This window comes from Agelaius phoeniceus, chromosome 1 (genome assembly GCF_051311805.1).
Source record: "Agelaius phoeniceus isolate bAgePho1 chromosome 1, bAgePho1.hap1, whole genome shotgun sequence".
NCBI lineage: Eukaryota > Metazoa > Chordata > Aves > Passeriformes > Icteridae > Agelaius > Agelaius phoeniceus.
In genome coordinates this window covers 135,996,096-136,016,631 of record NC_135265.1, presented here as the reverse complement: position 1 = coordinate 136,016,631, position 20,536 = coordinate 135,996,096, and positions in this window count along the sequence as shown.

The window sequence follows — 20,536 nt, the reverse complement described above, 5'->3', positions numbered from 1 at the left end:
ATGTCTTTTAAATCTTCCCCTCCAAGTTGTCTCTTCCTTCTTGACTTTTTCCCCAGCATTTGCAAGCTCTGTGAGCTTAGTTTTGGCATCTTTTGGTTTTTTGCACTGCTCTGATATAATCCCAGTCCATTTTCTTCTAGTCACTAAATTGCCCAAATTTCCCACTTTTCTTTTTTTTCTCCTCCAATTGCAATTCCTTTGATGATATCTCCATTCCAGCCTGTTTGTAAGTCCTTCTTTTCTCTTTTAGCCTTCAGCAGGGATCAATTTGGGCAAGCTTTGCTCATGTGCCTGCACTTACTGGCATATGGGGAAGATTTTTTTTTTTTTGATTTTAGATTTTTTCAAGTGTTCATACCATGTCCCTCGTATCTTCCTCTCCAAGATTTCTCTTCTTCCTTGACATTTTCCCCGGCTTTTGCAACATCTGTGGGCTTCATTTTGGCATCTTTTGGTTTTTTGCACTGCTCTGATATCATCCCGGTCCATTTTCTTATAGTCATTAAATTGCCCAAATTTCCCACTTTTCTTTTTTTTCTCCTCCAATTGCAATTCCTTTGATGATATCTCCGTTCCAGCCTGTTTGGAAGTCCTTCTTTTCTCTTTTAGCCTTCAGCGGGGATCAATTTGGGCAAGCTTTGCACATGTGCCTGCACTTACTGGCATATGGGGAAGATTTTTTTTTTTTGATTTTAGATTTTTTCAAGTGTTCATCCCATGTCCCTCATATCTTCCTCTCCAAGATTTCTCTTCTTCCTTGACATTTTCCCCGGCTTTTGCAACATCTGTGGGCTTCATTTTGGCATCTTTTGGTTTTTTGCACTGCTCTGATATCATCCCGGTCCATTTTCTTCTAGTCACTAAATTGCCCAAATTTCCCACTTTTCTTTTTTTTCTCCTCCAATTGCAATTCCTTTGATGATATCTCCATTCCAGCCTGTTTGTAAGTCCTTCTTTTCTCTTTTAGCCTTCAGCAGGGATCAATTTGGGCAAGCTTTGCTCATGTGCCTGCACTTACTGGCATATGGGGAAGATTTTTTTTTTTTTGATTTTAGATTTTTTCAAGTGTTCATACCATGTCCCCCATATTTTCCCAAGTTGTGTCTTCCTTCTTGACTTTTTCCCCAGCTTTTGCAAGGTCTGTGAGCTTAGTTTTGGCATCTTTTGGTTTTTTGCACTGCTCTGATATCATCCCGGTCCATTTTCTTCTAGTCACTAAATTGCCCAAATTTCCCACTTTTCTTTTTTTTCTCCTCCAATTGCAATTCCTTTGATGATATCTCCATTCCAGCCTGTTTGTAAGTCCTTCTTTTCTCTTTTAGCCTTCAGCAGGGATCAATTTGGGCAAGCTTTGCTCATGTGCCTGCACTTACTGGCATATGGGGAAGATTTTTTTTTTTTTTGATTTTAGATATTTTCAAGTGTTCATACCATGTCCCCCATATTTTCCCAACTTGTGTCTTCCTCCTGGACTTTTTCCCCAGCTTTTGCAACATCTCTGAGCTTAGTTTTGGCATCTTTTGGTGCTTTGCAATGCAGCTCTTTTCCTCACAGACCATTTCTGGAAGACACGATAAGTCCCCATTTTCTGGCTTTTTTGCCTCTTTTTTCACTCGCATTTCATTGGATCCTATCTCCTTTCCCGAGGCTTTGGAAGCTTTTCTTTCCAGGGTCGCAAGATTCCGTTTCCTTCCCGAAAGGAAATGAAATTTCCTTTCGGGAAGGAAACGGAATCTTGCGATTTCAATGGGGACCAAGAGAGGAATCTTTGGTGCATGTCCCTGCACTTGATGACATGCCATGCCTTTGGATGGCTTGGACTTTGGGAAAGATTTTTTTCTTTCTTTTTTTCGTCTTTTGAAGCATCCATGCCATGTCTTTTAAATCTTCCCCTCCAAGTTGTCTCTTCCTTCTTGACTTTTTCCCCAGCTTTTGCAAGCTCTGTGAGCTTAGTTTTGGCATCTTTTGGTTTTTTGCACTGCTCTGATATAATCCCAGTCCATTTTCTTCTAGTCACTAAATTGCCCAAATTTCCCACTTTTCTTTTTTTTCTCCTCCAATTGCAATTCCTTTGATGATATCTCCATTCCAGCCTGTTTGTAAGTCCTTCTTTTCTCTTTTAGCCTTCAGCAGGGATCAATTTGGGCAAGCTTTGCTCATGTGCCTGCACTTACTGGCATATGGGGAAGATTTTTTTTTTTTTGATTTTAGATTTTTTCAAGTGTTCATACCATGTCCCTCGTATCTTCCTCTCCAAGATTTCTCTTCTTCCTTGACATTTTCCCCGGCTTTTGCAACATCTGTGGGCTTCATTTTGGCATCTTTTGGTTTTTTGCACTGCTCTGATATCATCCCGGTCCATTTTCTTATAGTCATTAAATTGCCCAAATTTCCCACTTTTCTTTTTTTTCTCCTCCAATTGCAATTCCTTTGATGATATCTCCGTTCCAGCCTGTTTGTAAGTCCTTCTTTTCTCTTTTAGCCTTCAGCGGGGATCAATTTGGGCAAGCTTTGCACATGTGCCTGCACTTACTGGCATATGGGGAAGATTTTTTTTTTTTGATTTTAGATTTTTTCAAGTGTTCATCCCATGTCCCTCATATCTTCCTCTCCAAGATTTCTCTTCTTCCTTGACTTTTTCCCCGGCTTTTGCAACATCTGTGGGCTTCATTTTGGCATCTTTTGGTTTTTTGCACTGCTCTGATATCATCCCGGTCCATTTTCTTCTAGTCACTAAATTGCCCAAATTTCCCACTTTTCTTTTTTTTCTCCTCCAATTGCAATTCCTTTGATGATATCTCCATTCCAGCCTGTTTGTAAGTCCTTCTTTTCTCTTTTAGCCTTCAGCAGGGAGCAATTTGGGCAAGCTTTGCTCATGTGCCTGCACTTACTGGCATATGGGGAAGATTTTTTTTTTTTTGATTTTAGATTTTTTCAAGTGTTCATACCATGTCCCCCATATTTTCCCAAGTTGTGTCTTCCTTCTTGACTTTTTCCCCAGCTTTTGCAAGGTCTGTGAGCTTAGTTTTGGCATCTTTTGGTTTTTTGCACTGCTCTGATATCATCCCGGTCCATTTTCTTCTAGTCACTAAATTGCCCAAATTTCCCACTTTTCTTTTTTTTCTCCTCCAATTGCAATTCCTTTGATGATATCTCCATTCCAGCCTGTTTGTAAGTCCTTCTTTTCTCTTTTAGCCTTCAGCAGGGATCAATTTGGGCAAGCTTTGCTCATGTGCCTGCACTTACTGGCATATGGGGAAGATTTTTTTTTTTTTTGATTTTAGATATTTTCAAGTGTTCATACCATGTCCCCCATATTTTCCCAACTTGTGTCTTCCTCCTGGACTTTTTCCCCAGCTTTTGCAACATCTCTGAGCTTAGTTTTGGCATCTTTTGGTGCTTTGCAATGCAGCTCTTTTCCTCACAGACCATTTCTGGAAGACACGACAAGTCCCCATTTTCTGGCTTTTTTGCCTCTTTTTTCACTCGCATTTCATTGGATCCTATCTCCTTTCCCGAGGCTTTGGAAGCTTTTCTTTCCAGGGTCGCAAGATTCCGTTTCCTTCCCGAAAGGAAATGAAATTTCCTTTCGGGAAGGAAACGGAATCTTGCGATTTCAATGGGGACCAAGAGAGGAATCTTTGGTGCATGTCCCTGCACTTGATGACATGCCATGCCTTTGGATGGCTTGGACTTTGGGAAAGATTTTTTTCTTTCTTTTTTTCGTCTTTTGAAGCATCCATGCCATGTCTTTTAAATCTTCCCCTCCAAGTTGTCTCTTCCTTCTTGACTTTTTCCCCAGCTTTTGCAAGCTCTGTGAGCTTAGTTTTGGCATCTTTTGGTTTTTTGCACTGCTCTGATATAATCCCAGTCCATTTTCTTCTAGTCACTAAATTGCCCAAATTTCCCACTTTTCTTTTTTTTCTCCTCCAATTGCAATTCCTTTGATGATATCTCCATTCCAGCCTGTTTGTAAGTCCTTCTTTTCTCTTTTAGCCTTCAGCAGGGATCAATTTGGGCAAGCTTTGCTCATGTGCCTGCACTTACTGGCATATGGGGAAGATTTTTTTTTTTTTGATTTTAGATTTTTTCAAGTGTTCATACCATGTCCCTCGTATCTTCCTCTCCAAGATTTCTCTTCTTCCTTGACATTTTCCCCGGCTTTTGCAACATCTGTGGGCTTCATTTTGGCATCTTTTGGTTTTTTGCACTGCTCTGATATCATCCCGGTCCATTTTCTTCTAGTCACTAAATTGCCCAAATTTCCCACTTTTCTTTTTTTTCTCCTCCAATTGCAATTCCTTTGATGATATCTCCATTCCAGCCTGTTTGTAAGTCCTTCTTTTCTCTTTTAGCCTTCAGCAGGGAGCAATTTGGGCAAGCTTTGCTCATGTGCCTGCACTTACTGGCATATGGGGAAGATTTTTTTTTTTTTGATTTTAGATTTTTTCAAGTGTTCATACCATGTCCCCCATATTTTCCCAAGTTGTGTCTTCCTCCTTGACTTTTTCCCCAGCTTTTGCAACATCTCTGAGCTTACTTTTGGCATCTTTTGGTGCTTTGCAATGCAGCTCTTTTCCTCACAGACCATTTCTGGAAGACACGACAAGTCCCCATTTTCTGGCTTTTTTGCCTCTTTTTTCACTCGCATTTCATTGGATCCTATCTCCTTTCCCGAGGCTTTGGAAGCCTTTCTTTCCAGGGTCGCAAGATTCCGTTTCCTTCCCGAAAGGAAATGAAATTTCCTTTCGGGAAGGGAAACGGAATCTTGCGATTTCAATGGGGACCAAGAGAGGAATCTTTGGTGCATGTCCCTGCACTTGATGACATGCCATGCCTTTGGATGGCTTGGACTTTGGGAAAGATTTTTTTCTTTTTTTTTTTCGTCTTTTGAAGCATCCATGCCATGGCTTTTAAATCTTCCCCTCCAAGTTGTCTCTTCCTTCTTGACTTTTTCCCCAGCTTTTGCAAGCTCTGTGAGCTCAGTTTTGGCATCTTTTGGTTTTTTGCACTGCTCTGATATAATCCCAGTCCATTTTCTTCTAGTCACTAAATTGCCCAAATTTCCCACTTTTCTTTTTTTTCTCCTCCAATTGCAATTCCTTTGATGATATCTCCATTCCAGCCTGTTTGTAAGTCCTTCTTTTCTCTTTTAGCCTTCAGCAGGGATCAATTTGGGCAAGCTTTGCTCATGTGCCTGCACTTACTGGCATATGGGGAAGATTTTTTTTTTTTTGATTTTAGATTTTTTCAAGTGTTCATACCATGTCCCTCATATCTTCCTCTCCAAGATTTCTCTTCTTCCTTGACATTTTCCCCGGCTTTTGCAACATCTGTGGGCTTCATTTTGGCATCTTTTGGTTTTTTGCACTGCTCTGATATCATCCCGGTCCATTTTCTTCTAGTCACTAAATTGCCCAAATTTCCCACTTTTCTTTTTTTTCTCCTCCAATTGCAATTCCTTTGATGATATCTCCGTTCCAGCCTGTTTGTAAGTCCTTCTTTTCTCTTTTAGCCTTCAGCGGGGATCAATTTGGGCAAGCTTTGCACATGTGCCTGCACTTACAGGCATATGGGGAAGATTTTTTTTTTTTGATTTTAGATTTTTTCAAGTGTTCATCCCATGTCCCTCATATCTTCCTCTCCAAGATTTCTCTTCTTCCTTGACATTTTCCCCGGCTTTTGCAACATCTGTGGGCTTAATTTTGGCATCTTTTGGTTTTTTGCACTGCTCTGATATCATCCCGGTCCATTTTCTTCTAGTCACTAAATTGCCCAAATTTCCCACTTTTCTTTTTTTTCTCCTCCAATTGCAATTCCTTTGATGATATCTCCATTCCAGCCTGTTTGTAAGTCCTTCTTTTCTCTTTTAGCCTTCAGCAGGGATCAATTTGGGCAAGCTTTGCTCATGTGCCTGCACTTACTGGCATATGGGGAAGATTTTTTTTTTTTTGATTTTAGATTTTTTCAAGTGTTCATACCATGTCCCCCATATTTTCCCAAGTTGTGTCTTCCTCCTTGACTTTTTCCCCAGCTTTTGCAACATCTCTGAGCTTACTTTTGGCATCTTTTGGTGCTTTGCAATGCAGCTCTTTTCCTCACAGACCATTTCTGGAAGACACGACAAGTCCCCATTTTCTGGCTTTTTTGCCTCTTTTTTCACTCGCATTTCATTGGATCCTATCTCCTTTCCCGAGGCTTTGGAAGCCTTTCTTTCCAGGGTCGCAAGATTCCGTTTCCTTCCCGAAAGGAAATGAAATTTCCTTTCGGGAAGGGAAACGGAATCTTGCGATTTCAATGGGGACCAAGAGAGGAATCTTTGGTGCATGTCCCTGCACTTGATGCCATGCCATGCCTTTGGATGGCTTGGACTTTGGGAAAGATTTTTTTCTTTTTTTTTTTCGTCTTTTGAAGCATCCATGCCATGGCTTTTAAATCTTCCCCTACAAGTTGTCTCTTCCTTCTTGACTTTTTCCCCAGCTTTTGCAAGCTCTGTGAGCTTAGTTTTGGCATCTTTTGGTTTTTTGCACTGCTCTGATATCATCCCGGTCCATTTTCTTCTAGTCACTAAATTGCCCAAATTTCCCACTTTTCTTTTTTTTCTCCTCCAATTGCAATTCCTTTGATGATATCTCTGTTCCAGCCTGTTTGTAAGTCCTTCTTTTCTCTTTTAGCCTTCAGCGGGGATCAATTTCTGCAAGCTTTGCTCATGTGCCTGCACTTACTGGCATATGGGGAAGATTTTTTTTTTTTTGATTTTAGATTTTTTCAAGTGTTCATACCATGTCCCTCGTATCTTCCTCTCCAAGATTTCTCTTCTTCCTTGACATTTTCCCCGGCTTTTGCAACATCTGTGGGCTTCATTTTGGCATCTTTTGGTTTTTTGCACTGCTCTGATATCATCCCGGTCCATTTTCTTATAGTCATTAAATTGCCCAAATTTCCCACTTTTCTTTTTTTTCTCCTCCAATTGCAATTCCTTTGATGATATCTCCGTTCCAGCCTGTTTGTAAGTCCTTCTTTTCTCTTTTAGCCTTCAGCGGGGATCAATTTGGGCAAGCTTTGCACATGTGCCTGCACTTACTGGCATATGGGGAAGATTTTTTTTTTTTGATTTTAGATTTTTTCAAGTGTTCATCCCATGTCCCTCATATCTTCCTCTCCAAGATTTCTCTTCTTCCTTGACTTTTTCCCCGGCTTTTGCAACATCTGTGGGCTTCATTTTGGCATCTTTTGGTTTTTTGCACTGCTCTGATATCATCCCGGTCCATTTTCTTCTAGTCACTAAATTGCCCAAATTTCCCACTTTTCTTTTTTTTCTCCTCCAATTGCAATTCCTTTGATGATATCTCCATTCCAGCCTGTTTGTAAGTCCTTCTTTTCTCTTTTAGCCTTCAGCAGGGAGCAATTTGGGCAAGCTTTGCTCATGTGCCTGCACTTACTGGCATATGGGGAAGATTTTTTTTTTTTTGATTTTAGATTTTTTCAAGTGTTCATACCATGTCCCCCATATTTTCCCAAGTTGTGTCTTCCTCCTTGACTTTTTCCCCAGCTTTTGCAACATCTCTGAGCTTACTTTTGGCATCTTTTGGTGCTTTGCAATGCAGCTCTTTTCCTCACAGACCATTTCTGGAAGACACGACAAGTCCCCATTTTCTGGCTTTTTTGCCTCTTTTTTCACTCGCATTTCATTGGATCCTATCTCCTTTCCCGAGGCTTTGGAAGCCTTTCTTTCCAGGGTCGCAAGATTCCGTTTCCTTCCCGAAAGGAAATGAAATTTCCTTTCGGGAAGGGAAACGGAATCTTGCGATTTCAATGGGGACCAAGAGAGGAATCTTTGGTGCATGTCCCTGCACTTGATGACATGCCATGCCTTTGGATGGCTTGGACTTTGGGAAAGATTTTTTTCTTTTTTTTTTTCGTCTTTTGAAGCATCCATGCCATGGCTTTTAAATCTTCCCCTCCAAGTTGTCTCTTCCTTCTTGACTTTTTCCCCAGCTTTTGCAAGCTCTGTGAGCTCAGTTTTGGCATCTTTTGGTTTTTTGCACTGCTCTGATATAATCCCAGTCCATTTTCTTCTAGTCACTAAATTGCCCAAATTTCCCACTTTTCTTTTTTTTCTCCTCCAATTGCAATTCCTTTGATGATATCTCCATTCCAGCCTGTTTGTAAGTCCTTCTTTTCTCTTTTAGCCTTCAGCAGGGATCAATTTGGGCAAGCTTTGCTCATGTGCCTGCACTTACTGGCATATGGGGAAGATTTTTTTTTTTTTGATTTTAGATTTTTTCAAGTGTTCATACCATGTCCCTCATATCTTCCTCTCCAAGATTTCTCTTCTTCCTTGACATTTTCCCCGGCTTTTGCAACATCTGTGGGCTTCATTTTGGCATCTTTTGGTTTTTTGCACTGCTCTGATATCATCCCGGTCCATTTTCTTCTAGTCACTAAATTGCCCAAATTTCCCACTTTTCTTTTTTTTCTCCTCCAATTGCAATTCCTTTGATGATATCTCCGTTCCAGCCTGTTTGTAAGTCCTTCTTTTCTCTTTTAGCCTTCAGCGGGGATCAATTTGGGCAAGCTTTGCACATGTGCCTGCACTTACAGGCATATGGGGAAGATTTTTTTTTTTTGATTTTAGATTTTTTCAAGTGTTCATCCCATGTCCCTCATATCTTCCTCTCCAAGATTTCTCTTCTTCCTTGACATTTTCCCCGGCTTTTGCAACATCTGTGGGCTTAATTTTGGCATCTTTTGGTTTTTTGCACTGCTCTGATATCATCCCGGTCCATTTTCTTCTAGTCACTAAATTGCCCAAATTTCCCACTTTTCTTTTTTTTCTCCTCCAATTGCAATTCCTTTGATGATATCTCCATTCCAGCCTGTTTGTAAGTCCTTCTTTTCTCTTTTAGCCTTCAGCAGGGATCAATTTGGGCAAGCTTTGCTCATGTGCCTGCACTTACTGGCATATGGGGAAGATTTTTTTTTTTTTGATTTTAGATTTTTTCAAGTGTTCATACCATGTCCCCCATATTTTCCCAAGTTGTGTCTTCCTCCTTGACTTTTTCCCCAGCTTTTGCAACATCTCTGAGCTTACTTTTGGCATCTTTTGGTGCTTTGCAATGCAGCTCTTTTCCTCACAGACCATTTCTGGAAGACACGACAAGTCCCCATTTTCTGGCTTTTTTGCCTCTTTTTTCACTCGCATTTCATTGGATCCTATCTCCTTTCCCGAGGCTTTGGAAGCCTTTCTTTCCAGGGTCGCAAGATTCCGTTTCCTTCCCGAAAGGAAATGAAATTTCCTTTCGGGAAGGGAAACGGAATCTTGCGATTTCAATGGGGACCAAGAGAGGAATCTTTGGTGCATGTCCCTGCACTTGATGCCATGCCATGCCTTTGGATGGCTTGGACTTTGGGAAAGATTTTTTTCTTTTTTTTTTTCGTCTTTTGAAGCATCCATGCCATGGCTTTTAAATCTTCCCCTACAAGTTGTCTCTTCCTTCTTGACTTTTTCCCCAGCTTTTGCAAGCTCTGTGAGCTTAGTTTTGGCATCTTTTGGTTTTTTGCACTGCTCTGATATCATCCCGGTCCATTTTCTTCTAGTCACTAAATTGCCCAAATTTCCCACTTTTCTTTTTTTTCTCCTCCAATTGCAATTCCTTTGATGATATCTCTGTTCCAGCCTGTTTGTAAGTCCTTCTTTTCTCTTTTAGCCTTCAGCGGGGATCAATTTCTGCAAGCTTTGCACATGTGCCTGCACTTACTGGCATATGGGGAAGATTTTTTTTTTTTTGATTTTAGATTTTTTCAAGTGTTCATACCATGTCCCTCATATCTTCCTCTCCAAGATTTCTCTTCTTCCTTGACATTTTCCCCAGCTTTTGCAACATCTGTGGGCTTCATTTTGGCATCTTTTGGTTTTTTGCACTGCTCTGATATCATCCCGGTCCATTTTCTTCTAGTCACTAAATTGCCCAAATTTCCCACTTTTCTTTTTTTTCTCCTCCAATTGCAATTCCTTTGATGATATCTCCATTCCAGCTTGTTTGTAAGTCCTTCTTTTCTCTTTTAGCCTTCAGCGGGGATCAATTTGGGCAAGCTTTGCACATGTGCCTGCACTTACTGGCATATGGGGAAGATTTTTTTTTTTTGATTTTAGATATTTTCAAGTGTTCATACCATGTCCCCCATATTTTCCCAAGTTGTGTCTTCCTTCTTGACTTTTTCCCCAACTTTTGCAAGGTCTGTGAGCTTAGTTTTGGCATCTTTTGGTTTTTTGCACTGCTCTGATATCATCCCGGTCCATTTTCTTCTAGTCACTAAATTGCCCAAATTTCCCACTTTTCTTTTTTTTCTCCTCCAATTGCAATTCCTTTGATGATATCTCCATTCCAGCCTGTTTGTAAGTCCTTCTTTTCTCTTTTAGCCTTCAGCAGGGATCAATTTGGGCAAGCTTTGCTCATGTGCCTGCACTTACTGGCATAGGGGGAAGATTTTTTTTTTTTTTGATTTTAGATATTTTCAAGTGTTCATACCATGTCCCCCATATTTTCCCAAGTTGTGTCTTCCTCCTTGACTTTTTCCCCAGCTTTTGCAACATCTCTGAGCTTAGTTTTGGCATCTTTTGGTGCTTTGCAATGCAGCTCTTTTCCTCACAGACCATTTCTGGAAGACACGACAAGTCCCCATTTTCTGGCTTTTTTGCCTCTTTTTTCACTCGCATTTCATTTGATCCTATCTCCTTTCCCGAGGCTTTGGAAGCCTTTCTTTCCAGGGTCGCAAGATTCCGTTTCCTTCCCGAAAGGAAATGAAATTTCCTTTCGGGAAGGGAAACGGAATCTTGCGATTTCAATGGGGACCAAGAGAGGAATCTTTGGTGCATGTCCCTGCACTTGATGCCATGCCATGCCTTTTGATGGCTTGGACTTTGGGAAAGATTTTTTTCTTTTTTTTTTTCGTCTTTTGAAGCATCCATGCCATGTCTTTTAAATCTTCCCCTCCAAGTTGTCTCTTCCTTCTTGACTTTTTCCCCAGCTTTTGCAAGGTCTGTGAGCTTAGTTTTGGCATCTTTTGGTTTTTTGCACTGCTCTGATATCATCCCGGTCCATTTTCTTCTAGTCACTAAATTGCCCAAATTTCCCACTTTTCTTTTTTTTCTCCTCCAATTGCAATTCCTTTGATGATATCTCCGTTCCAGCCTGTTTGTAAGTCCTTCTTTTCTCTTTTAGCCTTCAGCGGGGATCAATTTGGGCAAGCTTTGCACATGTGCCTGCACTTACTGGCATATGGGGAAGATTTTTTTTTTTTGATTTTAGATTTTTTCAAGTGTTCATCCCATGTCCCTCATATCTTCCTCTCCAAGATTTCTCTTCTTCCTTGACATTTTCCCCGGCTTTTGCAACATCTGTGGGCTTCATTTTGGCATCTTTTGGTTTTTTGCACAGCTCTGATATCATCCCGGTCCATTTTCTTCTAGTCACTAAATTGCCCAAATTTCCCACTTTTCTTTTTTTTCTCCTCCAATTGCAATTCCTTTGATGATATCTCCATTCCAGCCTGTTTGTAAGTCCTTCTTTTCTCTTTTAGCCTTCAGCAGGGATCAATTTGGGCAAGCTTTGCTCATGTGCCTGCACTTACTGGCATATGGGGAAGATTTTTTTTTTTTTTGATTTTAGATATTTTCAAGTGTTCATACCATGTCCCCCATATTTTCCCAAGTTGTGTCTTCCTCCTGGACTTTTTCCCCAGCTTTTGCAACATCTCTGAGCTTAGTTTTGGCATCTTTTGGTGCTTTGCAATGCAGCTCTTTTCCTCACAGACCATTTCTGGAAGACACGACAAGTCCCCATTTTCTGGCTTTTTTGCCTCTTTTTTCACTCGCATTTCATTGGATCCTATCTCCTTTCCCGAGGCTTTGGAAGCCTTTCTTTCCAGGGTCGCAAGATTCCGTTTCCTTCCCAAAAGGAAATGAAATTTCCTTTCGGGAAGGGAAACGGAATCTTGCGATTTCAATGGGGACCAAGAGAGGAATCTTTGGTGCATGTCCCTGCACTTGATGACATGCCATGCCTTTGGATGGCTTGGACTTTGGGAAAGATTTTTTTCTTTCTTTTTTTCGTCTTTTGAAGCATCCATGCCATGTCTTTTAAATCTTCCCCTCCAAGTTGTCTCTTCCTTCTTGACTTTTTCCCCAGCTTTTGCAAGCTCTGTGAGCTTAGTTTTGGCATCTTTTGGTTTTTTGCACTGCTCTGATATAATCCCAGTCCATTTTCTTCTAGTCACTAAATTGCCCAAATTTCCCACTTTTCTTTTTTTTCTCCTCCAATTGCAATTCCTTTGATGATATCTCCATTCCAGCCTGTTTGTAAGTCCTTCTTTTCTCTTTTAGCCTTCAGCGGGGATCAATTTGGGCAAGCTTTGCACATGTGCCTGCACTTACTGGCATATGGGGAAGATTTTTTTTTTTTGATTTTAGATTTTTTCAAGTGTTCATCCCATGTCCCTCATATCTTCCTCTCCAAGATTTCTCTTCTTCCTTGACATTTTCCCCGGCTTTTGCAACATCTGTGGGCTTAATTTTGGCATCTTTTGGTTTTTTGCACTGCTCTGATATCATCCCGGTCCATTTTCTTCTAGTCACTAAATTGCCCAAATTTCCCACTTTTCTTTTTTTTCTCCTCCAATTGCAATTCCTTTGATGATATCTCTGTTCCAGCCTGTTTGTAAGTCCTTCTTTTCTCTTTTAGCCTTCAGCGGGGATCAATTTCTGCAAGCTTTGCACATGTGCCTTCACTTACTGGCATATGGGGAAGATTTTTTTTTTTTTGATTTTAGATTTTTTCAAGTGTTCATACCATGTCCCTCATATCTTCCTCTCCAAGATTTCTCTTCTTCCTTGACATTTTCCCCGGCTTTTGCAACATCTGTGGGCTTCATTTTGGCATCTTTTGGTTTTTTGCACTGCTCTGATATCATCCCGGTCCATTTTCTTCTAGTCACTAAATTGCCCAAATTTCCCACTTTTCTTTTTTTTCTCCTCCAATTGCAATTCCTTTGATGATATCTCCATTCCAGCCTGTTTGTAAGTCCTTCTTTTCTCTTTTAGCCTTCAGCAGGGATCAATTTGGGCAAGCTTTGCTCATGTGCCTGCACTTACTGGCATATGGGGAAGATTTTTTTTTTTTTTGATTTTAGATATTTTCAAGTGTTCATACCATGTCCCCCATATTTTCCCAACTTGTGTCTTCCTCCTGGACTTTTTCCCCAGCTTTTGCAACATCTCTGAGCTTACTTTTGGCATCTTTTGGTGCTTTGCAATGCAGCTCTTTTCCTAACAGACCATTTCTGGAAGACACGACAAGTCCCCATTTTCTGGCTTTTTTGCCTCTTTTTTCACTCGCATTTCATTGGATCCTATCTCCTTTCCCGAGGCTTTGGAAGCCTTTCTTTCCAGGGTCGCAAGATTCCGTTTCCTTCCCGAAAGGAAATGAAATTTCCTTTCGGGAAGGGAAACGGAATCTTGCGATTTCAATGGGGACCAAGAGAGGAATCTTTGGTGCATGTCCCTGCACTTGATGCCATGCCATGCCTTTTGATGGCTTGGACTTTGGGAAAGATTTTTTTCTTTTTTTTTTTCGTCTTTTGAAGCATCCATGCCATGTCTTTTAAATCTTCCCCTCCAAGTTGTCTCTTCCTTCTTGACTTTTTCCCCGGCTTTTGCAACATCTGTGGGCTTCATTTTGGCATCTTTTGGTTTTTTGCACTGCTCTGATATCATCCCGGTCCATTTTCTTCTAGTCACTAAATTGCCCAAATTTCCCACTTTTCTTTTTTTTCTCCTCCAATTGCAATTCCTTTGATGATATCTCCATTCCAGCCTGTTTGTAAGTCCTTCTTTTCTCTTTTAGCCTTCAGCAGGGAGCAATTTGGGCAAGCTTTGCTCATGTGCCTGCACTTACTGGCATATGGGGAAGATTTTTTTTTTTTTGATTTTAGATTTTTTCAAGTGTTCATACCATGTCCCCCATATTTTCCCAAGTTGTGTCTTCCTCCTTGACTTTTTCCCCAGCTTTTGCAACATCTCTGAGCTTACTTTTGGCATCTTTTGGTGCTTTGCAATGCAGCTCTTTTCCTCACAGACCATTTCTGGAAGACACGACAAGTCCCCATTTTCTGGCTTTTTTGCCTCTTTTTTCACTCGCATTTCATTGGATCCTATCTCCTTTCCCGAGGCTTTGGAAGCCTTTCTTTCCAGGGTCGCAAGATTCCGTTTCCTTCCCGAAAGGAAATGAAATTTCCTTTCGGGAAGGGAAACGGAATCTTGCGATTTCAATGGGGACCAAGAGAGGAATCTTTGGTGCATGTCCCTGCACTTGATGACATGCCATGCCTTTGGATGGCTTGGACTTTGGGAAAGATTTTTTTCTTTTTTTTTTTCGTCTTTTGAAGCATCCATGCCATGGCTTTTAAATCTTCCCCTCCAAGTTGTCTCTTCCTTCTTGACTTTTTCCCCAGCTTTTGCAAGCTCTGTGAGCTCAGTTTTGGCATCTTTTGGTTTTTTGCACTGCTCTGATATAATCCCAGTCCATTTTCTTCTAGTCACTAAATTGCCCAAATTTCCCACTTTTCTTTTTTTTCTCCTCCAATTGCAATTCCTTTGATGATATCTCCATTCCAGCCTGTTTGTAAGTCCTTCTTTTCTCTTTTAGCCTTCAGCAGGGATCAATTTGGGCAAGCTTTGCTCATGTGCCTGCACTTACTGGCATATGGGGAAGATTTTTTTTTTTTTGATTTTAGATTTTTTCAAGTGTTCATACCATGTCCCTCATATCTTCCTCTCCAAGATTTCTCTTCTTCCTTGACATTTTCCCCGGCTTTTGCAACATCTGTGGGCTTCATTTTGGCATCTTTTGGTTTTTTGCACTGCTCTGATATCATCCCGGTCCATTTTCTTCTAGTCACTAAATTGCCCAAATTTCCCACTTTTCTTTTTTTTCTCCTCCAATTGCAATTCCTTTGATGATATCTCCGTTCCAGCCTGTTTGTAAGTCCTTCTTTTCTCTTTTAGCCTTCAGCGGGGATCAATTTGGGCAAGCTTTGCACATGTGCCTGCACTTACAGGCATATGGGGAAGATTTTTTTTTTTTGATTTTAGATTTTTTCAAGTGTTCATCCCATGTCCCTCATATCTTCCTCTCCAAGATTTCTCTTCTTCCTTGACATTTTCCCCGGCTTTTGCAACATCTGTGGGCTTAATTTTGGCATCTTTTGGTTTTTTGCACTGCTCTGATATCATCCCGGTCCATTTTCTTCTAGTCACTAAATTGCCCAAATTTCCCACTTTTCTTTTTTTTCTCCTCCAATTGCAATTCCTTTGATGATATCTCCATTCCAGCCTGTTTGTAAGTCCTTCTTTTCTCTTTTAGCCTTCAGCAGGGATCAATTTGGGCAAGCTTTGCTCATGTGCCTGCACTTACTGGCATATGGGGAAGATTTTTTTTTTTTTGATTTTAGATTTTTTCAAGTGTTCATACCATGTCCCCCATATTTTCCCAAGTTGTGTCTTCCTCCTTGACTTTTTCCCCAGCTTTTGCAACATCTCTGAGCTTACTTTTGGCATCTTTTGGTGCTTTGCAATGCAGCTCTTTTCCTCACAGACCATTTCTGGAAGACACGACAAGTCCCCATTTTCTGGCTTTTTTGCCTCTTTTTTCACTCGCATTTCATTGGATCCTATCTCCTTTCCCGAGGCTTTGGAAGCCTTTCTTTCCAGGGTCGCAAGATTCCGTTTCCTTCCCGAAAGGAAATGAAATTTCCTTTCGGGAAGGGAAACGGAATCTTGCGATTTCAATGGGGACCAAGAGAGGAATCTTTGGTGCATGTCCCTGCACTTGATGCCATGCCATGCCTTTGGATGGCTTGGACTTTGGGAAAGATTTTTTTCTTTTTTTTTTTCGTCTTTTGAAGCATCCATGCCATGGCTTTTAAATCTTCCCCTACAAGTTGTCTCTTCCTTCTTGACTTTTTCCCCAGCTTTTGCAAGCTCTGTGAGCTTAGTTTTGGCATCTTTTGGTTTTTTGCACTGCTCTGATATCATCCCGGTCCATTTTCTTCTAGTCACTAAATTGCCCAAATTTCCCACTTTTCTTTTTTTTCTCCTCCAATTGCAATTCCTTTGATGATATCTCTGTTCCAGCCTGTTTGTAAGTCCTTCTTTTCTCTTTTAGCCTTCAGCGGGGATCAATTTCTGCAAGCTTTGCTCATGTGCCTGCACTTACTGGCATATGGGGAAGATTTTTTTTTTTTTGATTTTAGATTTTTTCAAGTGTTCATACCATGTCCCTCGTATCTTCCTCTCCAAGATTTCTCTTCTTCCTTGACATTTTCCCCGGCTTTTGCAACATCTGTGGGCTTCATTTTGGCATCTTTTGGTTTTTTGCACTGCTCTGATATCATCCCGGTCCATTTTCTTATAGTCATTAAATTGCCCAAATTTCCCACTTTTCTTTTTTTTCTCCTCCAATTGCAATTCCTTTGATGATATCTCCGTTCCAGCCTGTTTGTAAGTCCTTCTTTTCTCTTTTAGCCTTCAGCGGGGATCAATTTGGGCAAGCTTTGCACATGTGCCTGCACTTACTGGCATATGGGGAAGATTTTTTTTTTTTGATTTTAGATTTTTTCAAGTGTTCATCCCATGTCCCTCATATCTTCCTCTCCAAGATTTCTCTTCTTCCTTGACTTTTTCCCCGGCTTTTGCAACATCTGTGGGCTTCATTTTGGCATCTTTTGGTTTTTTGCACTGCTCTGATATCATCCCGGTCCATTTTCTTCTAGTCACTAAATTGCCCAAATTTCCCACTTTTCTTTTTTTTCTCCTCCAATTGCAATTCCTTTGATGATATCTCCATTCCAGCCTGTTTGTAAGTCCTTCTTTTCTCTTTTAGCCTTCAGCAGGGAGCAATTTGGGCAAGCTTTGCTCATGTGCCTGCACTTACTGGCATATGGGGAAGATTTTTTTTTTTTTGATTTTAGATTTTTTCAAGTGTTCATACCATGTCCCCCATATTTTCCCAAGTTGTGTCTTCCTCCTTGACTTTTTCCCCAGCTTTTGCAACATCTCTGAGCTTACTTTTGGCATCTTTTGGTGCTTTGCAATGCAGCTCTTTTCCTCACAGACCATTTCTGGAAGACACGACAAGTCCCCATTTTCTGGCTTTTTTGCCTCTTTTTTCACTCGCATTTCATTGGATCCTATCTCCTTTCCCGAGGCTTTGGAAGCCTTTCTTTCCAGGGTCGCAAGATTCCGTTTCCTTCCCGAAAGGAAATGAAATTTCCTTTCGGGAAGGGAAACGGAATCTTGCGATTTCAATGGGGACCAAGAGAGGAATCTTTGGTGCATGTCCCTGCACTTGATGACATGCCATGCCTTTGGATGGCTTGGACTTTGGGAAAGATTTTTTTCTTTTTTTTTTTCGTCTTTTGAAGCATCCATGCCATGGCTTTTAAATCTTCCCCTCCAAGTTGTCTCTTCCTTCTTGACTTTTTCCCCAGCTTTTGCAAGCTCTGTGAGCTCAGTTTTGGCATCTTTTGGTTTTTTGCACTGCTCTGATATAATCCCAGTCCATTTTCTTCTAGTCACTAAATTGCCCAAATTTCCCACTTTTCTTTTTTTTCTCCTCCAATTGCAATTCCTTTGATGATATCTCCATTCCAGCCTGTTTGTAAGTCCTTCTTTTCTCTTTTAGCCTTCAGCAGGGATCAATTTGGGCAAGCTTTGCTCATGTGCCTGCACTTACTGGCATATGGGGAAGATTTTTTTTTTTTTGATTTTAGATTTTTTCAAGTGTTCATACCATGTCCCTCATATCTTCCTCTCCAAGATTTCTCTTCTTCCTTGACATTTTCCCCGGCTTTTGCAACATCTGTGGGCTTCATTTTGGCATCTTTTGGTTTTTTGCACTGCTCTGATATCATCCCGGTCCATTTTCTTCTAGTCACTAAATTGCCCAAATTTCCCACTTTTCTTTTTTTTCTCCTCCAATTGCAATTCCTTTGATGATATCTCCGTTCCAGCCTGTTTGTAAGTCCTTCTTTTCTCTTTTAGCCTTCAGCGGGGATCAATTTGGGCAAGCTTTGCACATGTGCCTGCACTTACAGGCATATGGGGAAGATTTTTTTTTTTTGATTTTAGATTTTTTCAAGTGTTCATCCCATGTCCCTCATATCTTCCTCTCCAAGATTTCTCTTCTTCCTTGACATTTTCCCCGGCTTTTGCAACATCTGTGGGCTTAATTTTGGCATCTTTTGGTTTTTTGCACTGCTCTGATATCATCCCGGTCCATTTTCTTCTAGTCACTAAATTGCCCAAATTTCCCACTTTTCTTTTTTTTCTCCTCCAATTGCAATTCCTTTGATGATATCTCCATTCCAGCCTGTTTGTAAGTCCTTCTTTTCTCTTTTAGCCTTCAGCAGGGATCAATTTGGGCAAGCTTTGCTCATGTGCCTGCACTTACTGGCATATGGGGAAGATTTTTTTTTTTTGATTTTAGATTTTTTCAAGTGTTCATACCATGTCCCCCATATTTTCCCAAGTTGTGTCTTCCTCCTTGACTTTTTCCCCAGCTTTTGCAACATCTCTGAGCTTACTTTTGGCATCTTTTGGTGCTTTGCAATGCAGCTCTTTTCCTCACAGACCATTTCTGGAAGACACGACAAGTCCCCATTTTCTGGCTTTTTTGCCTCTTTTTTCACTCGCATTTCATTGGATCCTATCTCCTTTCCCGAGGCTTTGGAAGCCTTTCTTTCCAGGGTCGCAAGATTCCGTTTCCTTCCCGAAAGGAAATGAAATTTCCTTTCGGGAAGGGAAACGGAATCTTGCGATTTCAATGGGGACCAAGAGAGGAATCTTTGGTGCATGTCCCTGCACTTGATGCCATGCCATGCCTTTGGATGGCTTGGACTTTGGGAAAGATTTTTTTCTTTTTTTTTTTCGTCTTTTGAAGCATCCATGCCATGGCTTTTAAATCTTCCCCTACAAGTTGTCTCTTCCTTCTTGACTTTTTCCCCAGCTTTTGCAAGCTCTGTGAGCTTAGTTTTGGCATCTTTTGGTTTTTTGCACTGCTCTGATATCATCCCGGTCCATTTTCTTCTAGTCACTAAATTGCCCAAATTTCCCACTTTTCTTTTTTTTCTCCTCCAATTGCAATTCCTTTGATGATATCTCTGTTCCAGCCTGTTTGTAAGTCCTTCTTTTCTCTTTTAGCCTTCAGCGGGGATCAATTTCTGCAAGCTTTGCACATGTGCCTGCACTTACTGGCATATGGGGAAGATTTTTTTTTTTTTGATTTTAGATTTTTTCAAGTGTTCATACCATGTCCCTCATATCTTCCTCTCCAAGATTTCTCTTCTTCCTTGACATTTTCCCCAGCTTTTGCAACATCTGTGGGCTTCATTTTGGCATCTTTTGGTTTTTTGCACTGCTCTGATATCATCCCGGTCCATTTTCTTCTAGTCACTAAATTGCCCAAATTTCCCACTTTTCTTTTTTTTCTCCTCCAATTGCAATTCCTTTGATGATATCTCCATTCCAGCTTGTTTGTAAGTCCTTCTTTTCTCTTTTAGCCTTCAGCGGGGATCAATTTGGGCAAGCTTTGCACATGTGCCTGCACTTACTGGCATATGGGGAAGATTTTTTTTTTTTGATTTTAGATATTTTCAAGTGTTCATACCATGTCCCCCATATTTTCCCAAGTTGTGTCTTCCTTCTTGACTTTTTCCCCAACTTTTGCAAGGTCTGTGAGCTTAGTTTTGGCATCTTTTGGTTTTTTGCACTGCTCTGATATCATCCCGGTCCATTTTCTTCTAGTCACTAAATTGCCCAAATTTCCCACTTTTCTTTTTTTTCTCCTCCAATTGCAATTCCTTTGATGATATCTCCATTCCAGCCTGTTTGTAAGTCCTTCTTTTCTCTTTTAGCCTTCAGCAGGGATCAATTTGGGCAAGCTTTGCTCATGTGCCTGCACTTACTGGCATAGGGGGAAGATTTTTTTTTTTTTTGATTTTAGATATTTTCAAGTGTTCATACCATGTCCCCCATATTTTCCCAAGTTGTGTCTTCCTCCTTGACTTTTTCCCCAGCTTTTGCAACATCTCTGAGCTTAGTTTTGGCATCTTTTGGTGCTTTGCAATGCAGCTCTTTTCCTCACAGACCATTTCTGGAAGACACGACAAGTCCCCATTTTCTGGCTTTTTTGCCTCTTTTTTCACTCGCATTTCATTTGATCCTATCTCCTTTCCCGAGGCTTTGGAAGCCTTTCTTTCCAGGGTCGCAAGATTCCGTTTCCTTCCCGAAAGGAAATGAAATTTCCTTTCGGGAAGGGAAACGGAATCTTGCGATTTCAATGGGGACCAAGAGAGGAATCTTTGGTGCATGTCCCTGCACTTGATGCCATGCCATGCCTTTTGATGGCTTGGACTTTGGGAAAGATTTTTTTCTTTTTTTTTTTCGTCTTTTAAAGCATCCATGCCATGTCTTTTAAAT